Raw genomic sequence first — 20,506 nt, 5'->3', positions numbered from 1 at the left:
CCCCTTCCTCTCTCTACCCCTTCCTCTCTCTCTACCCCTTCCTCTCCTCTCCTACCCCTTCCTCTCTCTACCCCTTCCTCTCTCTCTACCCCTTCCTCTCTCTACCCTTCCTCTCTCTACCCCTTCCTCTCTCTCTACCCCTTCCTCTCTCTACCCCTTCCTCTCTCTCTACCCCTTCCTCTCTCTCTACCCTTCTCTCTCTCCCCTTCCTCTCTCTACCCCTTCCTCTCTCTCTACCCCTTCCTCTCTCTCTACCCCTTCCTCTCTCTCTACCCCTTCCTCTCTCTCTACCCTTCCTCTCTCTACCCCTTCCTCTCTCTACCCCTTCCTCTCTCTCTACCCCTTCCTCTCTCTCTACCCCTTCCTCTCTACTCTACCCCTTCTCTCTCTCTACCCCTCCTCTCTCTACCCCTTCCTCTCTCTACCCCTTCCTCTCTCTCTACCCCTTCCTCTCTCTACCCCTTCCTCTCTCTACCCCTTCTCTCTCTCTACCCCTTCCTCTCTCTACCCCTTCCTCTCTCTCTACCCTTCCTCTCTCTCTACCCCTTCCTCTCTCTCTACCCCTTCCTCTCTCTCTACCCCTTCCTCTCTCTCTACCCCTTCCTCTCTCTCTACCCCTTCCTCTCTCTCTACCCCTTCCTCTCTCTACCCCTTCCTCTCTCTCTACCCCTTCCTCTCTCTACCCCTTCCTCTCTCTCTACCCCTTCCTCTCTCTCTACCCCTTCCTCTCTCTCCCCTTCCTCTCTCTACTCTACCCTCTCTCTCTCTACCCCTTCCTCTCTCTCTACCCCTTCCTCTCTCTCTACCCCCTTCCTCTCTCTCTACCCCTTCCTCTCTCTCTACCCCTTCCTCTCTCTCTACCCCTTCCTCTCTCTCTACCCCTTCCTCTCTCTCTACCCCTTCCTCTCTCTCTACCCCTTCCTCTCTCTCTACCCCTTCTCTCTCTACCCCTTCCTCTCTCTCTACCCCTTCCTCTCTCTCTACCCCTTCCTCTCTCTACCCCTTCCTCTCTCTCTACCCCTTCCTCTCTCTCTACCCCTTCCTCTCTCTCTACCCCTTCCTCTCTCTCTACCCCTTCCTCTCTCTCTACCCCTTCCTCTCTCTACCCCTTCCTCTCTCTCTACCCCTTCCTCTCTCTACCCTTCCTCTCTCTCTACCCCTTCCTCTCTCTACCCTTCCTCTCTCTCTACCCCTTCCTCTCTCTCTACCCCTTCCTCTCTCTCTACCCCTCTCCTCTCTCTACCCCTTCCTCTCTCTACCCTTCCTCTCTCTCACCCCTTCCTCTCTCTACCCCTTCCTCTCTCTCTCACCCCTTCCTCTCTCTCTACCCCTTCCTCTCTCTACCCCTTCCTCTCTCTCTACCCCTTCCTCTCTCTACCCCTTCCTCTCTCTCTACCCCTTCCTCTCTCTCTACCCCTTCCTCTCTCTACCCCTTCCTCTCTCTACCCCTTCCTCTCTCTCTACCCCTTCCTCTCTCTCACCCCTTCCTCCTCTCTCACACCCCTCTCCAACCCCCCCTCTCTACTACCCCTTCCTCTCTCTCTACCCTTCCTCTCTCTCTACCCCTTCCTCTCTCTCTACCCCTTCCTCTCTCTCTACCCCTTCCTCTCTCTCCCCTTCCTCTCTCTCTACCCCTTCCTCTCTCTACCCCTTCCTCTCTCTCTACCCCTTCCTCTCTCTACCCCTCTCTCTCTCTACCCCTTCCTCTCTCTACCCCTTCCTCTCTCTCTACCCCTTCCTCTCTCTCTACCCCTTCCTCTCCTCTCTACCCCTTCCTCTCTCTACCCCTTCCACTTCCTCTCATCTCTACCCCTTCCTCTCTCTACCCCTTCCTCTCTCTCTACCCCCTTCCTCTCTCTCTAACCCCTCCTCTCTCTCTACCCCTTCCTCTCTCTCTACCCCTTCCTCTCTCTCTACCCCTTCCTCTCTCTCTACCCCTTCCTCTCCTCTCTCTACCCCTTCCTCTCTCTCTACCCCTTCCTCTCTCTCTACCCCTTCCTCTCTCTCTACCCCCTTCCTCTCTCTACCCCTTCCTCTCTCAACTACCCCCTTCCTCTCTACCCCCTTCCTCTCCTCTACCTCTTCCTCTCTCTACCCCTTCCTCTCTCTCTCACACCCTCCCTTCCTCTCTCTACCCCTTCCTCTCTCTACCCCTTCCTCTCTCTACCTCTTCCTCTCTCTACCCCTTCCTCTCTCTCTAACCCCTTCCCTCTCCCTCCTCTACCCCTTCCCTCTCTCTACCCCTTCCTCTCTCTACCCCTTCCTCTCTCTACCCCTTCACCCCTTCCTCTCTCTACCCCTTCCTCTCTCTCTCCTCCCTCTCCTCACTTCCTCCCTCTACCCCTTCCTCTCTCTACCCCTTCCTCTCTCTACCCTTCCTCTCTCTACCCCTTCTCTCTCTCTAACCCCTTCCTCTCTCTCTACCCCCTTCCTCTCTCTCTACCCCTTCCTCTCTCTCTACCCCTTCCTCTCTCTCTACCCCTTCCTCTCTCTCACCCCTACCCCTCCTCTCTCTCTACCCCCTTCCTCTCTCTACCCCTTCCTCTCTCTACCCCTTCCTCTCTCTACCCCCTTCCTCTCTCTCTACCCCTTCCTCTCTCTCTACCCCTTCCTCTCTCTACCCCTTCCTCTCTCTCTACCCCTTCCTACCTCTCTCTACCCCTTCCTCTCTCTACCCCTTCCCCCACCCCTCTCCCCCCCCTCCTCTCTCTACCCCTTCCTCTCTCTCTACCCCTTCCTCTCTCTCACCCCTTCCTCTCTCTCTACCCTTCCTCTCTCTACCCTTCCTCTCTCTACCCCTTCCTCTCTCTACCCCCCCCTCACCCCCACCCCTCCTCTCTCTCTACCCCTTCCTCTCCCACCCCTCCTCCCTACCCCCTTCCTCACCCCCTACCCCTTCCTCTCTCACCCCTTCCTCTCTCTACCCCTTCCTCTCTCTACCCCTTCCTCTCTCTACCCCTTCCTCTCTCTCTACCCCTTCCTCTCTCTACCCCTTCCTCTCTCTCTACCCCTTCCTCTCTCTCTACCCCTTCCTCTCTCTCTACCCCTTCCTCTCTCTACCCCTTCCTCTCTCTCTACCTCCTTCCTCTCTCTCTACCCCTTCCTCTCTCTCTACCCCTTCCTCTCTCTCTACCCCTTCCTCTCTCTCTACCCCTTCCTCTCTCTACCCCTTCCTCTCTCTCTACCCCTTCCTCTCTCTCTACCCCTTCCTCTCTCTACCCCTTCCTCTCTCTCTACCCCTTCTCTCTCTCTACCCCTTCCTCTCTCTACCCCTTCCTCTCTCTCTACCCTTCCTCTCTCTCTACCCCTTCCTCTCTCTCTACCCCTTCCTCTCTCTCTACCCCTTCCTCTCTCTCTACCCCTTCCTCTCTCTCTACCCCTTCCTCTCTCTCTACCCCTTCCTCTCTCTACCCCTTCCTCTCTCTCTACCCCTTCCTCTCTCTACCCCTTCCTCTCTCTCTACCCCTTCCTCTCTCTCTACCCCTCCCTCTCTCTACCCCTTCCTCTCTCTCTACCCCTTCCTCTCTCTCTACCCCTTCCTCTCTCTCTACCCCCTTCCTCTCTCTACCCCTTCCTCTCTCTCTACCCCTTCCTCTCTCTCTACCCCTTCCTCTCTCTCTACCCCTTCCCTCTCTCTAACCCCTTCCTCTCTCTCTACCCCTTCCTCTCTCTACCCCTTCCTCTCTCTCTACCCCTTCCTCTCTCTCTACCCCTTCCTCTCTCTCTACCCCTTCCTCTCTCTCTACCCCTTCCTCTCTCTCTACCCCTTCCTCTCTCTCTACCCCTTCCTCTCTCTACCCCTTCCTCTCTCTCTACCCCTTCCTCTCTCTCTACCCTTCCTCTCTCTCTACCCCTTCCTCTCTCTCCTTCCTCTCTCTACCCCTTCCTCTCTCTACCCCTTCCTCTCTCTACCCTTCTCTCTCTACCCCTTCCTCTCCTCTACCCCTTCCTCTCTCTACCCTTCCTCTCTCTACCCCTTCCTCTCTCTCTACCCCTTCCTCTCTCTCTACCCTTCCTCTCTCTCTACCCCTTCCTCTCTCTCTACCCCTTCCTCTCTCTCTACCCCTTCCTCTCTCTCTACCCCTCCTCTCTCTCTACCCCTTCCTCTCTCTACCCCTTCCTCTCTCTACCCCTCCTCTCTCTCTACCCCTTCCTCTCTCTACCCTCTCTCCTCTCTCTCTACCCCTTCCTCTCTCTCTACCCTTCCTCTCTCTACCCCTTCCTCTCTCTCTACCCCTTCCTCTCTCTACCCTTCCTTCCTCTCTCTACCCCTTCCTCTCTCTCTACCCTTCCTCTCTCTCTACCCCTTCCTCTCTCTACCCCTTCCTCTCTCTACCCCTTCCTCTCTCTACCCCTTCCTCACTCTACCTCTTCCTCTCTCTCTACCCCTTCCTCTCTCTCACCCCTTCCTCTCTCACTACCCCTTCCTCTCTCTCTACCCCTTCCTCTCTCTCTACCCCTTCCTCTCTCTCTACCCCTTCCTCTCTCTCTACCCCTTCCTCTCTCTACCCCTTCCTCTCTCTCTACCCCTCCTCTCTCTCTCCCCCTTCCTCTCTCTCTACCCCTTCCTCTCTCTCCCCCCTTCCTCTCTCTCTACCCCTTCCTCTCTCTACCCCTTCCTCTCTCTCTCACCCCTTCCTCTCTCTACCCCTTCCTCTCTCTCTACCCCTTCCTCTCTCTACCCCTTCCTCTCTCTCTACCCCTTCCTCTCTCTCTACCCCTTCCTCTCTCTACCCCAACCTCACACAACCCCTTCCACTCTCTCTACCCCTTCCTCTCACTCTACCCCCTTCCACACTCACACCCCTTCCTCTCACTCTACCCCTTCCTCTCTCACTACCCCTTCCTCTCTCTACCCCTTCCTCTCTCTACCCCTTCCTCTCTCTCTACCCCTTCCTCTCTCTCTAACCCCTTCCTCTCTCTCTACCCCTTCCTCTCACTCCCCTTCTCTCTCTACCCCTTCGCTCTCTCTACCCCTTCCTCTCTCTCTACCCCTTCCTCTCTCTCTACCCCTTCCTCTCTCTCTACCCTTCCTCTCTCTACCCTTCCTCTCTCTCTACCCTTCCTCTCTCTACCCCTTCCTCTCTCTCTACCCCTTCCTCTCTCTACCCCTTCCTCTCTCTCTACCCCTTCCTCTCTCTCTACCCTTCCTCTCTCTACCCCTTCCTCTCTCTCTACCCCTTCCTCTCTCTACCCCTTCCTCTCTCTACCCCTTCCTCTCTCTCTACCCCTTCCTCTCTCTCTACCCTTCCTCTCTCTCTACCCTTCCTCTCTCTACCCCTTCCTCTCTCTCTACCCCTTCCTCTCTCTCTACCCCTTCCTCTCTCTCTACCCTTCCTCTCTCTCTACCCCTTCCTCTCTCTCTACCCCTTCCTCTCTCTCTACCCTTCCTCTCTCTACCCCTTCCTCTCTCTCTACCCCTTCCTCTCTCTCTACCCCTTCCTCTCTCTACTCCCTTCCTTCCTCTCTCTACCCCTTCCTCTCTCTCTACCCCTTCCTCTCTCTCTACCCCTTCCTCTCTCTACCCCTTCTCTCTCTCTACCCCTTCCTCTCTCTCTACCCCTTCCTCTCTCTACCCCTTCCTCTCTCTACCCCTTCCTCTCTCTCTACCCCTTCCTCTCTCTCTACCCCTTCCTCTCTCTCTACCCCTTCCTCTCTCTCTACCCCTTCCTCTCTCTCTACCCCTTCCTCTCTCTCTACCCCTTCCTCTCTCTACCCTTCCTCTCTCTACCCTTCCTCTCTCTACCCCTTCCTCTCTCTCTACCCCTTCCTCTCTCTACCCCTTCCTCTCTCTACCCTTCCTCCTCTCTACCCCTTCCTCTCTCTCTACCCCTTCCTCTCTCTCTACCCCTTCTCTCTCTCTACCCCTTCCTCTCTCTACCCCTTCCTCTCTCTCTACCCCTTCCTCTCTCTACCCCTTCCTCTCTCTCTACCCCTTCCTCTCTCTCTACCCTTCCTCTCTCTCTACCCCTTCCTCTCTCTACCCCTTCCCTCTCTCTACCCCTTCCTCTCTCTACCCCTTCCTCTCTCTACCCCTTCCTCTCTCTACCCCTTCCTCTCTCTCTACCCCTTCCTCTCTCTACCCCTTCCTCTCTCTCTACCCCTTCCTCTCTCTCTACCCCTTCCTCTCTCTCTACCCCTTCCTCTCTCTACCCCTTCCTCTCTCTCTACCCCTTCCTCTCTCTACCCCTTCCTCTCTCTCTACCCTTCCTCTCTCTCCCCTTCCTCTCTCTACCCCTTCCTCTCTCTTACCCTCTCTCTCTACCCCTCCTCTCTCTACCCTTCCCTCTCTCTACCCCTTCTCTCTCTCTACCCTTCCTCTCTCTCTACCCCTTCCTCTCTCTACCCTCCTCTCTCCCTCCTCTCTCTACCCCTTCCTCTCTCTACCCCTTCCTCTCTCTACCCCTTCCTCTCTCTCTACCCCTTCCTCTCTCTCTACCCCTTCCTCTCTCTCTACCCCTTCCTCTCTCTCTACCCCTTCCTCTCTCTCTACCCTTCCTCTCTCTCCCCTCTCTCTCTCTACCTCTCTCTACCCTTCCTCTCTCTACCCCTTCCTCTCTCTCTACCCCTTCCTCTCTCTACCACTTCCTCTCTCTCTACCCCTTCCTCTCTCTCTACCCCTTCCTCTCTCTCACCACTTCCTCTCTCTACCCCTTCCTCTCTCTCTACCCCTTCCTCTCTCTACCCCTTCCTCTCTCTACCCCTTCCTCTCTCTCTACCCCTTCCTCTCTCTCTACCCCTTCCTCTCTCTACCCCTTCCTCTCTCTCTACCCCTTCCTCTCTCTCTACCCCTTCCTCTCTCTCTACCCCTTCCTCTCTCTACCCCTTCCTCTCTCTCTACCCCTTCCTCTCTCTACCCCTTCCTCTCTCTACCCTTCCTCTCTCTACCCCTTCCTCTCTCTACCCCTTCCTCTCTCTCTACCCCTTCCTCTCTCTCTACCCCTTCCTCTCTCTACCCCTTCCTCTCTCTACCCCTTCCTCTCTCTCTACCCCTTCCTCTCTCTACCCCTTCCTCTCTCTCTACCCCTTCCTCTCTCTCTACCCCTTCTCTCTCTCTACCCCTTCCTCTCTCTCTACCCCTTCCTCTCTCTACCCCTTCCTCTCTCTACCCCTTCCTCTCTCTCTACCCCTTCCTCTCTCTCTACCCCTTCCTCTCTCTCTCCCTTCCTCTCTCTACCCCTTCTCTCTCTCTACCCTTCCTCTCTACCCCTCCTCTCTTACCCTCCTCTCCTACCCCTCCTCCTCTCACCCCTTCCCTCTCCGCCCTTCCCCCTACCCTTCTCTCTCTACCCCTTCCTCTCTCTCTACCCCTCCCCTCTACCCTTCCCTCCCTACCCCTCCTCTCTACCCCTTCCTCTCTCTCTACCACTTCCTCTCTCTACCCCTTCCTCTCTCTCTACCCTTCCTCTCTCTCTACCCCTTCCTATCTCTACCCCTTCCTCTCTCTACCCCTTCCTCTCTCTCTACCCCTTCCTCTCTCTCTACCCCTTCCTCTCTCCCTTCCTCCCTACCCCCTTCCTCTCTCTACCCCTTCCTCTCTCTCTACCCCTTCCTCTCTCTCTACCCCTTCCTCTCTCTCTACCCCTTCCTCTCTCTACCCCTTCCTCTCTCTCTACCCCTTCCTCTCTCTACCCCTTCCTCTCTCTCTACCCCTTCCTCTCTCTACCCCTTCCTCTCTCTACCCCTTCCTCTCTCTACCCCTTCCACTCTCTACACCCCTTCCTCTCTCTCTACCCCTTCCTCTCTCTCTACCCCTTCCTCTCTCTACCCCTTCCTCTCTCTCTACCCCTTCCTCTCTCTACCCCTTCCTCTCTCTACCCCTTCCTCTCTCTACCCCTTCCTCTCTCTCTACCCCTTCCTCTCTCTCTACCCCTTCCTCTCTCTCTACCCCTTCCTCTCTCTCTACCCCTTCCTCTCTCTACCCCTTCCTCTCTCTACCCCTTCCTCTCTCTACCCCTTCCTCTCTCTCTACCCCTTCCTCTCTCTCTACCCCTTCCTCTCTCTACCCCTTCCTCTCTCTACCCCTTCCTCTCTCTACCCCTTCCTCTCTCTCTACCCCTTCCTCTCTCTCTACCCCTTCCTCTCTCTCTACCCCTTCCTCTCTCTCTACCCCTTCCTCTCTCTCTACCCCTTCACTTCCTCTCTCTACCCCTTCACTTCCTCTCTCTACCCCTTCCTCTCTCTACCCCTTCCTCTCTCTACCCCTTCCTCTCTCTCTACCCCTTCCTCTCTCTCTACCCCTTCCTCTCTCTCTACCACTTCCTCTCTCTCTACCCCTTCCTCTCTCTCTACCCCTTCCTCTCTCTCTACCCCTTCACTTCCTCTCTCTACCCCTTCACTTCCTCTCTCTCTACCCCTTCTTCTCTCTCTACCCCTTCCTCTCTCTACCCCTTCACTTCCTCTCTCTACCCCTTCACTTCCTCTCTCTACCCCTTCACTTCCTCTCTCTCTACCCCTTCCTCTCTCTCTACCCCTTCCTCTCTCTCTTCCCCTTCCACTCTCTCTACCCCTTCCTCTCTCTCTACCCCTTCCTCTCTCTACCCCTTCCTCTCTCTACCCCTTCCTCTCTCTCTACCCCTTCCTCTCTCTCTACCCCTTCCTCTCTCTCTACCCCTTCCTCTCTCTCTACCCCTTCCTCTCTCTACCCCTTCCTCTCTCTACCCCTTCACTTCTTCTCTCTACCCATTCCCTTCTTCCCTCCCTCTCTACCCCTTCCTCTCTCTCTACCCCTTCCATTCTTCTCTCTCTACCATTCCTCTTTCTCTTTCACATCCAAGTCTTACTATAAGACTATTGAGACGATAGATATTTTCCTTCCAGTGAAAATTGGAATGTACTCTCACTCTCAGTAATAAGCGGTTTGGGACACTGCCTCATCTCCCGTCTCTAAACAATATTTGTGACGGCGTGAAATAGCCGCAAAAACACTGTCTTCTACTGTTTCTGCTAAGAGGAACCAGTAGAGAGAGAAAATGGATGAGCAAGAAGAAAATAAGAGGGGAGAAGAGAGTGTGTATAAGAAAGACAATAAACAATTTATTAAAAGAGGAGGGAAGAGAGAGAGAGAACCACAGAGAGAGACAGAGAGAGAGAATCACAGAGAGAGACAGCGAGAGAGACAGAGAGAGAGAGAGACAGAGAGAGAGAGAGAGAGAGAGAGAGAGAGAGACACACACAGAGAAAGAGATAACCACAGAGAGAGAGAGAGAGAGAGAGAGAGAGACAGAGAGACAGAGAGAAACAGAGAGAGAGAGAGACAGAGAGAGAGAGAGACAGAGAGAAACAGAGAGAAACAGAGAGAGAGACAGAGAGACAGAGAGAGAGAGAGACAGAGAGAGAGTCCAATATCGACATAACCTGAAAGGCCGCTCAGCACGGAAGAAGCCACTGCTCCAAAACCTCCATAAAAAAGCCCGACTATGGTTTGCAACTGCACATGGGGACAAAGATCATACTTTTTGGAGAAATGTCCTCTGGTCTGATGAAACAAAAATAGAACTGTTTGGCCATAATGACCATCGTTATGTTTGGAGGAAAAAGGGGGAGGCTTGCAAGCCGAAGAACACTATCCCAACCGTGAAGCACGGGGGTGGCAGCATCATGTTGTGGGGGTGCTTTTCTGCAGGAGGGACTGGTGCACTTCACAAAATAAATGGCATCATTAGGGAGGAAAATGATGTGGATATATTGAAGCAACATCTCAAGACATCAGTCAGGAAGTTAAAGCTTGGTCGCAAATGGGTCTTCCAAATGGACAATGACCCCAAGCATACTTCCAAAGTTGTGGCAAAATGGCTTAAGGACAACAAAGTCATGGTATTGGAGTGGCCATCACAAAGCCCTGACCTCAATCCTATAGAGAATTTGTGGGCAGAACTGAAAAAGCATATGCGAGCAAGGAGGGCCTACAAACCTGACTCAGTTACACCAGCTCTGTCAGGAGGAATGGGCCAAAATTCACCCAACTTATTGTGGGAAGCTTGTGGAAGGCTACCTGAAACATTTGACCCAAGTTAAACAATTTAAAGGCAATGCTACCAAATACTAATTGAGTGTATGTAAACTTCTGACCCACTGGGAATGTGATGAAAGAAATAAAAGCTGAAATAAATAATTCTCTCTACTATTATTCTGACGTTTCACATTCTTAAAATAAAGTGGTGATCCTAACTGACTTAAGACAGGGAATTTTTACTCTGATTAAATGTCAGGAATTGTGAAAAACTGAGTTTAAATGTATTTGGCTAAGGTGTATGTAAACTTCTGACTTCAACTGTATTTCCTATTTTATTCTCATATTTTCAAGTACTGGTGTCATAAATTGTAAAGGACACATGATTTTGAAGGTTGTACTGATTATGATGAGCTAATGCTAAGCTTTTTGCCGGCTATGTGTGGCGCCATGTTTGTTGACATTATACAATGCATTCTGGGTGTAAACGTCTTCAGACAAAAGATGTTATAACAAAATGAGGTGAAGGGATGGCTCACAATTCTGTCAAGTAAACTTCCCGAAGTGAATTATAGTAGACAACACACGCCCTTCAACATACATACTTGCAAACAGACCAAACTCATCTTGTCTCCTCTTTTTATCTTTGTTTGACGCGGGACTAAAAACTAACATGGCGGCGTACACAAGTGACCCATCGTCGGATTACTTTAGAATTTTTTTTGAAAGTGTCTTAGTTAGGTATTTTGATCAGTGATGAGCTTATCCGTGATGTGATGAACTGTAAATAGTAATTTCTGTTATCAAATTCACATTATGGTTTCTGTCAGCTGAGAATTAGCTAATTATGATCTCTTAAGTTACGTCAGTCTTTCCTCAGTTAGCGCTAGGACAAATGTAGCCTACTTTGTCCAGTTTGGATGATTGTGTTAAGCTGTCGATACTTCTGTGAATTTAATTTATTTTACCTTTATTTAACTTGGTAAGTCAGTTAAGAACAAATTCTTATTTTCAATGACGGCCTCGGAACAGCGGGTTAACTGCCTTGTTCAGGGGCAGAACCACAGATTTTTAACTTGTCAGCTGGGAGATTTTGCAACCTTTCGGTTACTACACTCTAACCACTAGGCTACCTGCCGCCTCTACACTCTAACCACTAGGCTACCTGCTCTAACCACTAGTATACCTGCTCTAACCACTAGGCTACCTGCTCTAACCACTAGGCTACCTGCTCTAACCACTAGACTACCTGCTCTAACCACTAGGCTACCTGCTCTAACCACTAGGCTACCTGCTCTAACCACTAGGCTACCTGCTCTAACCACTAGACTACCTGCTCTAACCACTAGGCTACCTGCTCTAACCACTAGGCTACCTGCTCTAACCACTAGGCTACCTCCTCTAACCACTAGGCTACCTCCTCTAACCACTAGGCTACCTACTCTAACCACTAGGCTACCTGCCGCCTCTACACTCTAACCACTAGACTACCTGCTCTAACCACTAGACTACCTGCTCTAACCACTAGACTACCTGCTCTAACCACTAGACTACCTGCTCTAACCACTAGGCTCTAACCACTAGGCTACCTGCTCTAACCACTAGGTTCTAACCACTAGGCTACCTGCTCTAACCACTAGGCTCTAACCACTAGACTACCTGTCTCTAACCACTAGGCTACCTCCTCTAACCACTAGGCTACCTGCTCTAACCACTAGGCTACCTGCCTCTAACCACTAGGCTACCTGCCTCTAACCACTAGGCTACCTGCTCTAACCACTAGGCTACCTGTCTCTAACCACTAGGCTACCTCCTATAACCACTAGGCTACCTGCTCTAACCACTAGACTACCTGGTCTAACCACTAGGCTACCTGCTCTAACCACTAGGCTCTAACCACTAGGCTACCTGCTCTAACCACTAGGCTCTAACCACTAGACTACCTGCTCTAACCACTAGGCTACCTTCTCTAACCACTAGGCTACCTGTCTCTAACCACTAGCCTACCTGCTCTAACCACTAATCTACCTGCTCTAACCACTAGGCTACCTGCTCTAACCACTAGACTACCTGCTCTAACCACCACGCTACCTAGTGGGATGTAGATAGTGGGATGTAGATAGAGGGATGTAGATAGTGGGATGTAGATAGTGGGATGTAGATAGTAGTGGGATGTAGATAGTAGTGGGATGTAGATAGTGGGATGTAGATAGATGGATGTAGATAGAGGGATGTAGATAGTAGTGGGATGTAGATAGCAGTGGGATGTGGATAGTGGGATGTAGATAGAGGGATGTAGATAGAGGGATGTAGATAGTGGGATGTAGATAGTGGGATGTAGATAGTGGGATGTAGATAGTGGGATGTAGATAGAGGGATGTAGATAGAGGGATGTAGATAGTAGTGGGATGTAGATAGCAGTGGGATGTGGATAGTGGGATGTAGATAGAGGGATGTAGATAGAGGGATGTAGATAGTGGGATGTAGATAGTGGGATGTAGATAGTGGGATGTAGATAGTGGAATGTAGATAGAGGGATGTAGATAGTAGTGGGATGTAGATAGTAGTGGGATGTAGATAGAGGGATGTCGATAGTGGGATTTAGATAGAGGGATGTAGATAGTGGGATGTAGATAGTGGGATGTAGATAGTGGGATGTAGATAGTAGTGGGATGTAGATAGTAGTGGGATGTAGATAGTGGGATGTAGATAGATGGATGTAGATAGAGGGATGTAGATAGTGGGATGTAGTGGGATGTAGATAGTGGGATGTAGATAGAGGGATGTAGATAGTGGGATGTAGATAGTGGGATGTAGATAGAGGGATGTAGATAGAGGGATGTAGATAGTAGTGGGATGTAGATAGCAGTGGGATGTGGATAGTGGGATGTAGATAGAGGGATGTAGATAGAGGGATGTAGATAGTGGGATGTAGACAGAGGGATGTAGATAGTAGTGGGATGTAGATAGTAGTGGGATGTAGATAGAGGGATGTAGATAGTGGGATGTAGATAGTGGGATGTAGATAGTAGTGGGATGTAGATAGTAGTGGGATGTAGATAGAGGGATGTAGATAGTGGGATGTAGTGGGATGTAGATAGTGGGATGTAGATAGTGGGATGTAGATAGAGGGATGTAGATAGTGGGATGTAGATAGAGGGATGTAGATAGAGGGATGTAGATAGTGGGATGTAGATAGAGGGATGTAGATAGAGGGATGTAGATAGTAGTGGGATGTAGATAGTAGTGGGATGTAGATAGTAGTGGGATGTAGATAGAGGGATGTAGATAGAGGGATGTAGATAGTGGGATGTAGATAGAGGGATGTAGATAGTGGGATGTAGATAGTGGGATGTAGATAGTGGGATGTAGATAGTGGGATGTAGATAGTGGGATGTAGATAGTGGGATGTAGATAGAGGGATGTAGATAGTGGGATGTAGATAGTGGGATGTAGATAGTGGGATGTAGATAGTGGGATGTAGATAGTGGGATGTAGATAGTAGTGGGATGTAGAAAGTGGGATGTAGATAGTGGGATGTTGATAGTGGGATGTAGATAGTGGGATGTAGATAGAGGGATGTAGATAGTAGTGGGATGTAGATAGTAGTGGGATGTAGATAGTAGTGGGATGTAGATAGAGGGATGTAGATAGTGGGATGTAGATAGAGGGATGTAGATAGAGGGATGTAGATAGTGGGATGTAGATAGTGGGATGTAGATAGTGCGATGTAGATAGTGGGATGTAGATAGTGGAATGTAGATAGTGGAATGTAGATAGAGGGATGTAGATAATAGTGGGATGTAGATAGTAGTGGGATGTAGATAGTGGAATGTAGATAGAGGGATGTAGATAGAGGGATGTAGATAGTGGGATGTAGATAGTGGGATGTAGATAGTGGGATGTAGATAGTAGTGGGATGTAGATAGTAGTGGGATGTAGATAGTGGGATGTAGATAGATGGATGTAGATAGAGGGATGTAGATAGTGGGATGTAGTGGGATGTAGATAGTGGGATGTAGATAGAGGGATGTAGATAGAGGGATGTAGATAGAGGGATGTAGATAGTAGTGGGATGTAGATAGTAGTGGGATGTGGATAGTGGGATGTAGATAGAGGGATGTAGATAGAGGGATGTAGATAGAGGGATGTAGATAGAGGGATGTAGATAGAGGGATGTAGATAGAGGGATGTAGATAGAGGGATGTAGATAGAGGGATGTAGATAGAGGGATGTAGATAGTGGGATGTAAATAGAGGGATGTAGATAGAGGGATGTAGATAGAGGGATGTAGATAGAGGGATGTAGATCGTAGTGGGATGTAGATAGAGGGATGTAGATAGAGGGATGTAGATAGAGGGATGTAGATCGTAGTGGGATGTAGATAGAGGGATGTAGATAGAGGGATGTAGATAGAGGGATGTAGATAGTGGGATGTAGATAGTGGGATGTAGATAGTGGGATGTAGATAGAGGGATGTAGATAGTGGGATGTAGATAGTGGGATATAGATAGTGGGATGTAGATAGTGGGATGTAGATAGTGGGATGTAGATAGTGGGATGTAGATAGTGGGATGTAGAAAGTGGGATGTAGAAAGTGGGATGTAGATAGTGGGATGTAGATAGTGGAATGTAGATAGAGGGATGTAGATAGTAGTGGGATGTAGATAGTAGTGGGATGTAGATAGTAGTGGGATGTAGATAGAGGGATGTAGATAGTGGGATGTAGATAGAGGGATGTAGATAGAGGGATGTAGATAGTGGGATGTAGATAGTGGGATGTAGATAGAGGGATGTAGATAGTGGGATGTAGATAGTGGGATGTAGATAGAGGGATGTAGATAGTAGTGGGATGTAGATAGAGGGATGTAGATAGTGGGATGTAGATAGAGGGATGTAGATAGTGGGATGTAGATAGTGGGATGTAGATAGAGGGATGTAGATAGAGGGATGTAGATAGTGGGATGTAGATAGTGGGATGTAGATAGTGGGATGTAGATAGTAGTGGGATGTAGATAGAGGGATGTAGATAGTAGTGGGATGTAGATAGTGGGATGTAGATAGAGGGATGTAGATAGTGGGATGTAGATAGTAGTGGGATGTAGATAGAGGGATGTAGATAGAGGGATGTAGATAGAGGGATGTAGATAGTGGAATGTAGATAGTGGAATGTAGATAGAGGGATGTAGATAGAGGGATGTAGATAGTGGGATGTAGATAGTGGGATGTAGTGGGATGTAGATAGTGGGATGTAGATAGTGGGATGTAGATAGTGGGATGTAGATAGTGGAATGTAGATAGTGGAATGTAGATAGAGGGATGTAGATAGTGGAATGTAGATAGAGGGATGTAGATAGAGGGATGTAGATAGTGGAATGTAGATAGTGGGATGTAGATAGTGGAATGTAGATAGTGGGAGGTAGTGGGAGGTAGTGGGAGGTAGTGGGCGATAGATTACTCAAAATGACTTTTTCCAGTGTTACTGACACTATGGTCTCTATGGACCAGACTCTCTGTTAGGCTCCGGAGAGTTAACATCACTGCTGAACCAGACAAAGAGGTTTCTCTTTCACCTAGCATCAATTAATTACACTTCACTGCCTTACATGTCTGCCTTCTCCATCTCTCTAAATCTCAACATCTGTCTCTCTCCCCTACCTCCCTCACTCCCTCCCCCTCTCTCTCCCCTCCCTCTCTCTCTCTTCCCTCACTCCCTCGCCCTCTCTCTCCCTCCCCCTCTCTCTCCCCTCCATCCCTCACTCCCTCCCCCTCTCTCTCCCCTCCCTCGCTCTCTCCCCTCACTCCCTCCCCCTCTCTCTCTCTCTCTCACCCCTCCCTCTCTCCCCTCCCTCTCTCTCTCCCCTCACTCCCTCCCCCTCTCTCTGTAATAACAAATGAAAGGGCATCCACTGTTTAATCAAGCCGGAGGACAGAAACATATTGTATTAGAAAGACTAATACAGAGAATGAGTCCCAAATAGCACACCATTATCTATGTAGTGCAACCTATTCCCTCTTAAGGGCTCTGGTACCATAGGTCTCTGGTCAAAAGTAGTGCACTATATAGGGAATAGAGTGCAGTTTTGGATGCATGTCGAGACAAGCAGGGCATTCCATTAGGTTTGTAAAGATATTTAGTCAGATTAAAGGGATTTGACCTTCCTGATATATTTTTTTGTTCTCTCTCTATTCTCTCTGAGGTGTTCTGTTCTCTCTCTTCTATCTGAGGTGTTCTGTTCTCTCTCTCTTCTATCTGAGGTGTTCTGTTCTCTCTCTTCTATCTGAGGTGTTCTGTTCTCTCTCTCTTCTATCTGAGGTGTTCTGTTCTCTCTCTTCTATCTGAGGTGTTCTGTTCTCTCTCTTCTATCTGAGGTGTTCTGTTCTCTCTCTCTTCTATCTGAGGTGTTCTGTTCTCTCTCTTCTCTCTGAGGTGTTCTGTTCTCTCTCTTCTATCTGAGGTGTTCTGTTCTCTCTCTTCTATCTGAGGTGTTCTGTTCTCTCTCTTCTCTCTGAGGTGTTCTGTTCTCTCTCTTCTATCTGAGGTGTTCTGTTCTCTCTCTTCTATCTGAGGTGTTCTGTTCTCTCTATTCTCTCTGAGGTGTTCTGTTCTCTCTCTCTTCTATCTGAGGTGTTCTGTTCTCTCTCTTCTATCTGAGGTGTTCTGTTCTCTCTCTATTCTATCTGAGGTGTTCTGTTCTCTCTATTCTATCTGAGGTGTTCTGTTCTCTCTCTTCTCTCTGAGGTGTTCTGTTCTCTCTCTCTTCTCTCTGAGGTGTTCTGTTCTCTCTCTTCTCTCTGAGGTGTTCTGTTCTCTCTCTCTTCTCTCTGAGGTGTTCTGTTCTCTCTCTTCTATCTGAGGTGTTCTGTTCTCTCTCTCTTCTATCTGAGGTGTTCTGTTCTCTCTCTTCTCTCTGAGGTGTTCTGTTCTCTCTCTTCTATCTGAGGTGTTCTGTTCTCTCTCTTCTCTCTGAGGTGTTCTGTTCTCTCTCTTCTATCTGAGGTGTTCTGTTCTCTCTCTTCTATCTGAGGTGTTCTGTTTCTCTCTCTTCTATCTGAGGTGTTCTGTTCTCTCTATTCTCTCTGAGGTGTTCTGTTCTCTCTCTCTTCTATCTGAGGTGTTCTGTTCTCTCTCTTCTATCTGAGGTGTTCTGTTCTCTCTCTATTCTATCTGAGGTGTTCTGTTCTCTCTATTCTATCTGAGGTGTTCTGTTCTCTCTCTTCTCTCTGAGGTGTTCTGTTCTCTCTCTCTTCTCTCTGAGGTGTTCTGTTCTCTCTCTTCTCTCTGAGGTGTTCTGTTCTCTCTCTCTTCTCTCTGAGGTGTTCTGTTCTCTCTCTTCTCTCTGAGGTGTTCTGTTCTCTCTCTCTTCTATCTGAGATGTTCTGTTCTCTCTCTCTTCTCTCTGAGGTGTTCTGTTCTCTCTCTCTTCTATCTGAGGTGTTCTGTTCTCTCTCTTCTATCTGAGGTGTTCTGTTCTCTTCTCTCTGAGGTGTTCTGTTCTCTCTCTTCTATCTGAGGTGTTCTGTTCTCTCTCTCTTCTCTCTGAGGTGTTCTGTTCTCTCTCTTCTATCTGAGGTGTTCTGTTCTCTCTCTCTTCTCTCTGAGGTGTTCTGTTCTCTCTCTTCTATCTGAGGTGTTCTGTTCTCTCTCTTCTATCTGAGGTGTTCTGTTCTCTCTCTCTTCTATCTGAGGTGTTCTGTTCTCTCTCTTCTATCTGAGGTGTTCTGTTCTCTCTCTTCTCTCTGAGGTGTTCTGTTCTCTCTCTCTTCTATCTGAGGTGTTCTGTTCTCTCTCTTCTATCTGAGGTGTTCTGTTCTCTCTCTCTTCTATCTGATGTGTTCTGTTCTCTCTTCTCTCTGAGGTGTTCTGTTCTCTCTTCTATCTGAGGTGTTCTGTTCTCTCTCTCTTCTATCTGAGGTGTTCTGTTCTCTCTATTCTCTCTGAGGTGTTCTGTTCTCTCTCTTCTCTCTGAGGTGTTCTGTTCTCTCTCTCTTCTCTCTGAGGTGTTCTGTTCTCTCTCTCTTCTATCTGAGGTGTTCTGTCTCTCTCTCTTCTCTCTGAGGTGTTCTGTTCTCTCTCTCTTCTATCTGAGGTGTTCTGTTCTCTCTCTTCTATCTGAGGTGTTCTGTTCTCTCTCTTTCTATCTGAGGTGTTCTGTTCTCTCTCTCTTCTATCTGAGGTGTTCTGTTCTCTCTCTTCTATCTGAGGTGTTCTGTTCTCTCTCTCTTCTATCTGAGGTGTTCTGTTCTCTCTCTCTTCTATCTGAGGTGTTCTGTTCTCTCTTCTATCTGAGGTGTTCTGTTCTCTCTCTTCTCTCTGAGGTGTTCTGTTCTCTCTCTTCTATCTGAGGTGTTCTGTTCTCTCTCTTCTATCTGAGGTGTTCTGTTCTCTCTCTCTTCTATCTGAGGTGTTCTGTTCTCTCTCTCTCTTCTCTCTGAGGTGTTCTGTTCTCTCTCTTCTATCTGAGTGTTCTGTTCTCTCTCTTCTATCTGAGGTGTTCTGTTCTCTCTCTACTTCTCATCTGAGGTGTTCTGTTCTCTCTCTTCTATCTGAGGTGTTCTGTTCTCTCTCTTCTATCTGAGGTGTTCTGTTCTCTCTCTTCTATCTGAGGTGTTCTGTTCTCTCTCTTCTCTCTGAGGTGTTCTGTTCTCTCTCTCTTCTCTCTGAGGTGTTCTGTTCTCTCTCTCTTCTATCTGAGGTGTTCTGTTCTCTCTCTCTTCTATCTGAGGTGTTCTGTTCTCTCTCTTGTCTCTGAGGTGTTCTGTTCTCTCTCTTCTATCTGACGTGTTCTGTTCTCTCTCTTCTATCTGAGGTGTTCTGTTCTCTCTCTTGTCTCTGAGGTGTTCTGTTCTCTCTCTCTTCTCTCTGAGGTGTTCTGTTCTCTCTCTCTTCTATCTGAGGTGTTCTGTTCTCTCTCTTGTCTCTGAGGTGTTCTGTTCTCTCTCTTCTATCTGAGGTGTTCTGTTCTCTCTCTTCTATCTGAGGTGTTCTGTTCTCTCTCTCTATCTGAGGTGTTCTGTTCTCTCTCTTCTATCTGAGGTGTTCTGTTCTCTCTCTTCTCTCTGAGGTGTTCTGTTCTCTCTCTTCTCTCTGAGGTGTTCTGTTCTCTCTCTTCTCTCTGAGGTGTTCTGTTCTCTCTCTTCTCTCTGAGGTGTTCTGTTCTCTCTCTTCTCTCTGAGGTGTTCTGTCTCTCTCTCTTCTCTCTGAGGTGTTCTGTTCTCTCTCATTCTATCTGAGGTGTTCTGTTCTCTCTCTTCTCTCTGAGGTGTTCTGTTCTCTCTCTTCTATCTGAGGTGTTCTGTTCTCTCTCTTCTATCTGAGGTGTTCTGTTCTCTCTCTTCTATCTGAGGTGTTCTGTTCTCTCTCTTCTATCTGAGGTGTTCTGTTCTCTCTCTTCTCTCTGAGGTGTTCTGTTCTCTCTTCTATCTGAGGTGTTCTGTTCTCTCTCTCTTCTATCTGAGGTGTTCTGTTCTCTCTCTTCTATCTGAGGTGTTCTGTTCTCTCTCTCTTCTCTCTGAGGTGTTCTGTTCTCTCTCTTCTCTCTGAGGTGTTCTGTTCTCTCTCTCTTCTATCTGAGGTGTTCTGTTCTCTCTCTCTTCTATCTGAGGTGTTCTGTTCTCTCTCTTCTATCTGAGGTGTTCTGTTCTCTCTCTCTTCTATCTGAGGTGTTCTGTTCTCTCTCTCTTCTATCTGAGGTGTTCTGTTCTCTCTCTTCTCTTCTGAGGTGTTCTGTTCTCTCTCTTCTATCTGAGGTGTTCTGTTCTCTCTCTTCTATCTGAGGTGTTCTGTTCTCTCTCTCTTCTATCTGAGGTGTTCTGTTCTCTCTCTTCTATCTGAGGTGTTCTGTTCTCTCTCTTCTATCTGAGGTGTTCTGTTCTCTCTCTTCTATCTGAGGTGTTCTGTTCTCTCTCTTCTATCTGAGGTGTTCTGTTCTCTCTCTCTTCTATCTGAGGTGTTCTGTTCTCTCTCTTCTCTCTGAGGTGTTCTGTTCTCTCTTCTATCTGAGGTGTTCTGTTCTCTCTCTTCTATCTGAGGTGTTCTGTTCTCTCTCTTCTATCTGAGGTGTTCTGTTCTCTCTCTCTTCTCTCTGAGGTGTTCTGTTCTCTCTCTTCTCTCTGAGGTGTTCTGTTCTCTCTCTTCTCTCTGAGGTGTTCTGTTCTCTCTCTCTTCTATCTGAGGTGTTCTGTTCTCTCTCTTCTATCTGAGGTGTTCTGTTCTCTCTCTTCTCTCTGAGGTGTTCTGTTCTCTCTCTTCTATCTGAGGTGTTCTGTTCTCTCTCTTCTATCTGAGGTGTTCTGTTCTCTCTCTTCTATCTGAGGTGTTCTGTTCTCTCTCTCTTCTATCTGAGGTGTTCTGTTCTCTCTCTTCTATCTGAGGTGTTCTGTTCTCTCTCTCTTCTATCTGAGGTGTTCTGTTCTCTCTTCTCTCTGAGGTGTTCTGTTCTCTTCTTCTATCTGAGGTGTTCTGTTCTCTCTCTTTCTATCTGAGGTGTTCTGTTCTCTCTCTTCTCTCTGAGGTGTTCTGTTCTCTCTCTTCTATCTGAGGTGTTCTGTTCT

At 48.9% G+C, this 20,506-nt stretch overlaps 1 protein-coding gene across 1 annotated transcript in view; it reads left to right on the top strand.

Annotated features, from left to right (window-relative positions):
• The window catches only part of LOC106604040 (cell adhesion molecule 2), a 654,407-nt gene that overhangs the window by 341,019 nt on the left and 292,882 nt on the right, over positions 1-20,506 (top strand). The gene's annotated exons all lie outside the window — the stretch shown is intronic.

Source organism: Salmo salar, chromosome 04 (genome assembly GCF_965601325.2).
Source record: "Salmo salar chromosome 04, fSalSal1, whole genome shotgun sequence".
Lineage (NCBI taxonomy): Eukaryota > Metazoa > Chordata > Actinopteri > Salmoniformes > Salmonidae > Salmo > Salmo salar.
This window is presented reverse-complemented; position numbering and strand designations above follow the sequence as displayed.